Raw genomic sequence first — 7716 nt, forward strand, 5'->3', positions numbered from 1 at the left:
AGCAAAGCCCTTTTTCCTGATAAAATTCAAAGTCGGAATATCAATATTATATTAATATAAGAGTAATTACATTCATTACTATTATATTAACAAGATAGGGACGTTTCTGATGCCTTCAAGCTTTAGGTGAGTCAGTGGTGTAATGTGTCTGGGCAAAGCTAATGTAAACCTAGACTGCATTTTAACAGGAGCAGTGTATCCACAGCCTTAGATGTACTGGGCTGACCACAGCTTGAGTATTCAATTGCATTTTGGACCTGCATGTTCAGATGTCATTGACACTCTATAGAGGTACCTAGATGAGATAGTGAACAATTAGGGTAGAGTGGCATGACTGATAACTCACGCACGTTTGCCTTACTTGAGAGTGGGTGGTTGGTTTTCAACAGGGTAGAGAAAAGACTTATGGCCCAGTTCGGTGAATTGTGTTTCCATTGGCAGAAGCAGTTTGCCAACATTTATTAGAAATCAGCAGAGCAGGGACAGAAATGGGGCTGGACTGGCATGTCAAGAAGCCATAGCTTGGAGGTAAGTTAGTAAGGGAAAGGGGGTACCGGGCATGCAGAAGGCAAAGCGAAGGTCAGAGTTGGATGTTGGAAGAGGTATAGTGCAGTGTCAGAGAAGGTAAGCCAGAGCCAGTGCCAGGAAATTTCAATTTGACTGGAAGACAAACAAAAGCATATTCTCAACGTTAGATGCCCAGTGAATAAATGGAACCAGGGATGGGGGGCAAGGAGGACAAGGAGTCCAGAAGCGGCACCCCACAGGTCAGCTCAGGTGAGAGAGTGGGACTGTTGATCCCAGGTGGTGCCCTCTGCTTGATTAAGCAAGAGTGGGTCTGAGACTCTGCCGTGTGAAAACTGGTCTTTGGGGACCAGCACAATGACAGGCAGCTGAGCTTTGTAGAGAACTTATGATTCTACCAGTTTGGTTTTATGAAAAATCCCTGTGAAATCACCCAGAACCTCCGTAATTCATTTCTCTCTTTTTTTTTTTTTTTTGCCAACTCTGCCTTCAAACCCTTAAAAATCAGATGCCAAAGGTTTCTCAGATGGAATTTCAAAATGTTCAGTACATGCAATCTAAAACTGGTAGATGAAGCCCTTTCAGAGGACTTTAGATTGGTTAAACTTGTTCATTACTGTCATTGGATTGCTGCCACACATTTTAAAAATTCCTCAGTGATGACAAACTTTCTCTAAACTATATTTTCATCAACATTATAAAATGCCATTTATACAAAGCAAATATAGCAATACGTGGAAGTAATGTTATGGAGAGATCATAGCTCTGTATGGAGCAGACGTGAAACAGTGGAAAGAAGACTGGAATTGGAAGGGACAAAAAAGTCCGTTGTTTTTTTGTTTTTTTGGTCTGAGTATTCTACATGCCATCTAAATGACCTTGAGCAAGTTACATAATCCTCTTTAAGCATGTTGCCTCATATATAAAATAAAGATAATCACATCTGCAGCACAGTGTATTCATAAGGATGAAATTAGAGAATCAACATTGCAATTAACATTTATTCTTCTCTTGATAACGTCTAAAGCATTTGACATACATTATTCCATTTGATCTTCAGAACAGTCTTGGGAAGCAGTTTTCATTATTGTTGGCTTTATCTTCTGATTTTTCTGATGAAATTACTTCCTCCCGGGTCACACATTGGCAAAACTGGGACTCATTTAACATGCCTGACTGGAGCATTTATTTAGTGACTGCTATCTGCCAGAACTATTTTAAGAAGCACTGGCAACTATAGTAATAAAACTAAAAGCCAACATTGATTGAGTGCTTACTATAAGTTGCCCTAAGTGTGCATGTCTGTGAGTCCATTTAACAGTGCCCTTTGGGGAGGCATGCTTATTACTATCTTCTTTCCATGGGGAATGCAGAGATAAAGGCAGAGTATTCATTACCAGGTTTAGGTAGCTTGTCATGTATTGGGAAAGAATGGAACTCTGATTCTCTGGTTCCAGAATCTTTTTTATTTTGTTTTTATTTATTGATCTTTAGAAAGAAAAAGAGTGAAAGAGAGAGAAATGTCAATTTGTTGCTCCGCCCACCTGTGCACTCATTGGTTGGTTCTTGTATGTGCCCTGCCTGGGATTGAACCCTCAACCTTGGTGTATTGGGACGATGCTGTAATCCGCTGAGCTACCTGGCCAGGGCAACATCTGTTTTCTAAGAAATATATAAAGCATTTTGTAGACTCTCAAGTTCAATACAAAGGAGTGACATGTTTGCTTTATAAATGAAGGTAGGGACAGGTCATTTGCTGAACAGGAAACCTGACCACAACTAACCATTGAGTATATGGCCAATATGGACCAGTCTCTGAGTGGTGTCAGGGCTAAAACAATACATGCCATGCAATACAATAATCTCATAAAATAACTCAAGTCCCTTACTTGATATCTTGATTAAAGAGACATGTGCTCCAGCAATAAACTTAAAATCCCTCTTTTCCCATCTGTTTTCAGCACACATCCTAAAGCTGCTCTCTTTCTTCTCTCAATAAACAAATTATAAAAAGGATTAAAAAATTGCATCTGTTGTCCCTTCTTATCCTCATCTCCTCATTCTTTCTTCCTAATTGTCCCATAAAAATAACCCTAGAAACAAGCTGGGGGGGGGGGGAAAAGAAAGCCTGGCGTTTCGATCTTTTCTCATTTTTAAAGTAATGTTTTCCATTCTGTATTTGTAATGAGTGGGGGTAGTAGTAAGAGCAGCTGGTACATTTATCTGCTGAACAAAAGTAATCTTAAGTGTAGCTGAGAATGGAAAATTAAATTGAAACTATTTGGTGGACATACATGTGAATGGAACAAAATAATTGTTTAGGGAGAAAACAAACAAAAAAAGAGTTAACCAATTTTATTAGGTTGTGAGCTTTTTAGGTGGAAAAGAAGTAATATTTTTAGTTCTACTATTTTCTCCTGTTTATTTTACTTACACTTTTAATGAACCAATAAAGCATTTTACCTCCAAACAAAATAAAATAAATCCCAAAACTTCTTATAATTGGATGATTTCAGTGAGTTTGAAATTTGGTAACGTTCACGACCTGAAGGATTAAGAGCTATGTATTTTTCAATTATTTGGTTTCTTTATGTCCCCATCACTTAATTTATCTATTGGTCATTGAGAAAAATCATATCAACTTATATGTTTTAAGTATTTTATTTACTGTCATTTCTTTTTAAAAATCTGAAAATTATGCTATACTAAGAACAAATTGTATTATTAGGCACTTTACACTTTTACTCTCTTATGGAGAGAGAAATAAAAACTGCTCTTATAAATAAAAATGACTTTAGTGCTGCCGAAACTGGTTTGGCTCGGTGGATAGAGCGTCGGCTTGCGGACTGAAAGGTCCCAGGTTCGATTCCGGTCAGGGGCATGTACATGGGTTGCGGGCATATCCCCAGTGGGAGATGTGCAGGAGGCAGCTGATCGATGTTTCTCTCTCATCGATGTTTCTGACTTTCTATATCTCTCACTTCCTCTCTGTAGAAAATCAATAAAATATATTTTAAAAAAAAAGAAAAAAAATGACTTTAGTGCTGTGGGTACAGAGATAACAAGGTGAAAAGAATCCAGAGTAATTTGAATTAATCACTTTTTTATATTGTGCTCACTCACCCCCCCAACCCCCCGCCCAAACTCACAGCCATACATGTAAACCCTACCTCCCAACCCCACCCCTCAAAAAAAATCTCCTTTGGAAAATGTCTTGCCCTATTGAACTGGCAAATAATGTGACTGTCCAGAAGAAATCTACCTTAAAGAAATGAATGTTATCACTCAGAGCCCATACACAAAGCTGCATTTGCTGCACTAGAATAGTCCTAAGAGCAACCGGTTATAAATAATATAAGCCAAGCCCATGCATTAACACCTGCCAGAAAGGTGCACGTCTAAAGACAGTCTCTTGTGCTGATGGGTTTATTTCCATGCTGCTGTTGTTGTTGTTGTTGTTAATCCTCACCTGAGGATATTTCTTCCATTGCTTTTTAGAGAAAGTGGAAGTGAGGGAAGGGGGAGAGAGAGAGAGGCCATGCATTTTTAAAGAAATGTATTGTCCATGGTATAAATAAGTAAATACTTAACAATTGATATGACAGTAAGACATGCTATTTTGCGTTATTGCTTCAGAGTGGTTAGGGATTTAATGGTAATAGCTTTTGTTATTTAATCGTTTACCATGTGTCTGATGTTATGCCCAGTTATATCTGTTTTTCATTTTCCAGTGTCCCTTCAAATAGCTCCTCATCTTTCTCTTACACCCAAATTTATTCTTTGTAAGAAGGCATCACTGTCTAACTCTATATTGTAATTATTATTGAACAATTGCATGTGTACCTATATAATATATTGTTGTAAATTAATATTTTTAATTGTTATTTATATTACAAGCCAGGCATTCTACATTTTAATTAGGGATGCAGGTAAATGTACGTATTTAGGAATTTTATGTCAGGATAATGAAGGTGCTATAAAATATCCTACATAATAAAAGCCTAATATGCTAAGTGTCCAGTTAACTGGTCGGCAGTTCAACCAATCAAAGCGTAATATGCTAATTATATGCTAAGGCTGCTCAACCACTCGCTATAACATGCACTAATCACCAGGGGGCAGACTCTCCAACTGGTAGGTTAGCTTGCTGCTGGGGTCCGGCCGATCCGGACTGAGCGAGATGGGCCGGACACACCCTGGAGCCCTCCCACGGTGCCTCCCCAGCTGGCCAACCTCCCACGTCCCTCCCTGGCCCCGATTGTGCACTGGTGGGGTCCCTTGGCCTGGCCTGCACCCTCTCACAATCTGGGCTGTGGGACACCGCCCCCTCCCTGAGTGCACGAATTTCATGCACTGGGTCTCTAGTTTACTATAAAGGGAAATTGGATCTCATAGAGTTGATAGCCACCATTCTAAGGACAACTATGGAACTGCTGCTGATTTAGAACCAATACTTGTATTGTTCATTCATTATTTTTTTCTAGGTAATAAATTTCCTGAGGAAATATGTAGCAAGTATTGAATGTGAAGAAAATATTATCAAATTGGACTCTAGTTCATTTGGGGAGAAGAATAGTTTCCCTTTGGGATCTCCAAGAACTAGCATAAGGCATTTGAAGACGTTGCTGTTCCTTCAGATGAGATAGAGAGTCATAGAAATGCTATTGGTTCCTCTGGTATAGACCTGTTTTTACTTACAGAATTATGTGACTAGGGAGATAATTGCAATACAGGGAGAAGATGAGCCTGAAATGGATTTGTAACAACTTGAGCAATATTGTTCGTGAAGTTGTGGCTTCAACTTAGCAACAGGGACCTACACAAATTTTTAAGCAGGGATGTGACACAATCAGGCATTTATTTTACAAAATATAATTATGACACAACTAGAGGCCCGATGCATGAGATTCATGCAAGGGGCTCGGCCCTTGCAGCCCTGGCTTCATTCGGAAGGATGTCCAGAAGGATGTCCAGCTGTCCAGTCTAATTAGCATATTATGCGTTTATTATTATAACTGTGGAGGGCTTTTTGGAGATGGGGGTCAACTGGAAGAAAAGATACCAATTTAGAAAATTATTTCAATTATTTCAATTTTACAGAGGGGTAATGGGAGTAGAAAGGTAGACATGGATTTACAGCATACTTGGAAAAGAAAATAGATAATCTGGTATCTGACAGGATGGGCAGGTAAAAGAAGGAAACAGGAGCGATCTGGAAGTAAACATGATTCCAAAGTCTCCACCCTGAGGAAATGTCCTTTCATTAAGATAGAACACAGGATGGTAAGGAGGTCTGTGGGACCTGTTAGGTTAGTTTGGTGTGTGAATCATTAGCTTCCGATACCTTTGGGTCATCCAGATAGAGGTGTTTAACTATTCCATACCAGTTATTCTTGACGAGCTGCTTTAATTTACTGCTGCATTAAATTAGAATGAAATTGTGCCCAGGCAGTGGCTCAGTTGGTTGGAGCGTTGTCCCATACACCAAAAGGGAATGTGTTCGATTCTCGGACAGGACACATACCTACATTCCGTGTTTGATTCCGAATCAAGGCTTGTACTGGAGGCAACCGAAAGATGTTTCTTTCTCACTTCAATGTTTCTCTCTCTTGATCTATCTCTTTCCTTCTCTCTCTTTTCTGCTCTCTCTAAAAATGAATAAAAAATATTCAAATCGAGTTGGATATTTTTGCTAACAAATAAAGCCCTGATAAAGTGTTTAAAAGAAGGAACCAATTTTCAAAGAAAAAGATAACATGTTTTTCAAAGAATCTTTTCTTAGGTGAATTTCAAGAAAAAGTACTTCTCTTATTGTTTTGTGTTACAAAAAACAAAAACAAAAAAAACACCCTAAAAACAAATGAACAAATAATTTCTCCACTTCCAGTGTATCAGCTTCTAATCTTTTATTTCCAAAGGAAATATATTTGACCAAATGCTGTTGAATGCCTTTTTTATTTCTTATGTTCTCAAATAAATACTTTGAACTTTTTTTCATACTAACTGCTCCATCCTTTATCCCAGTCCTTATTACCAGCCTTCTTTTTCTGGTCTTAACCCCTTCCCCAATAATTTTTTTGTTAATTTTTTCTGGTCTTAAGAGCTTTTGTCTGAACATTAATACATTTATAAAGGTTATCAGAGAGCATTGTGAAGGCTCTTTTGTCTGAACATTAATACATTATAAAGGTTATCAGAGAGCATTGTGAAGGCTGTTGTCTTAGAACACTATTTTCATATTGTTTCTAAAACTCTTAATTTACTGACAACATTTAAGGTGGCATACACAGGTAGTTTTATTCATTCGTTCACTATGTGTTGAGTGCCTACTGTATGCCAGGGATTGCACCAGTTGGTAGAGATGCAGTAATAGGAAAGAGAGATACAGGATTTGCCCTCCTGGAGATATGAGTCTAGCCAAGGAGAAAAACAATTAGATAAGCAATTATAAAATGGGGTGATAAGTTCCCTGATAGAGTAAGTGTTGGGAATTTTGACAGGGTTACTTCTCATGGTTCCGGAGTGGGCAGGGGCAGTCCTCTCTGTTTATGATATATGGCCACTCAGCCCAGGGGGCATTTGGTCTACTTCCATGATTTCAGTGACTGCAGATGATAGCAGTGATCAGAGAAGCATCATGCTGCTCTCAGTCTCTAGGCAGTGAGGCACATTACAGATCAAACCCCCTCATAATGACATCTTGACTGCACTTCAGACCATCTTGATGGGGCACCAGATGGGATCCCTCTAGATCAAATTGCCAGGGAGTGAATATTAAACTTTTTATGGTGATGGTAAGACTATTTCTTTATTAAAAAATACAAAACACGACTCCTTTAGGGATTCTACATGACAGTCTGCAAGTATTGAAAGAAATGAAATGTTCACATAAAGGCCCATGTTTGCCCAACAGATTTTCCAAATCAGAGCGCTGAGCCCTCTTACACAGCACAGGATCAATTTGTAATTTGACACTTGAGGTAAATGGCACATAGGAAATGCCTGGTCATAACCACCCAGTTCATTATCTGAACTGTTAGCAAGCACTTAATGCTCAGTGTGCGTAGAAAGTGCCATAACGAGTAAGCCCCATTAGTGAACAAGGGTCTCCTGAATGCACTGTTAACACCCTACTGTGATGGTTTTGCTGCTGGGAAATCTTCAACTTACTAAGCCCCTTGCTTCACCTCT

At 38.8% G+C, this 7716-nt stretch overlaps 1 protein-coding gene across 7 annotated transcripts in view; it reads left to right on the forward strand.

Annotated features, from left to right (window-relative positions):
• Positions 1-7716, forward strand: part of LOC102766425 (sodium/calcium exchanger 1) — a 128738-nt gene that overhangs the window by 95488 nt on the left and 25534 nt on the right. The window lies entirely within an intron of this gene.

This window comes from Myotis davidii, unplaced genomic scaffold, assembly GCF_000327345.1.
Source record: "Myotis davidii unplaced genomic scaffold, ASM32734v1 scaffold6, whole genome shotgun sequence".
Lineage (NCBI taxonomy): Eukaryota > Metazoa > Chordata > Mammalia > Chiroptera > Vespertilionidae > Myotis > Myotis davidii.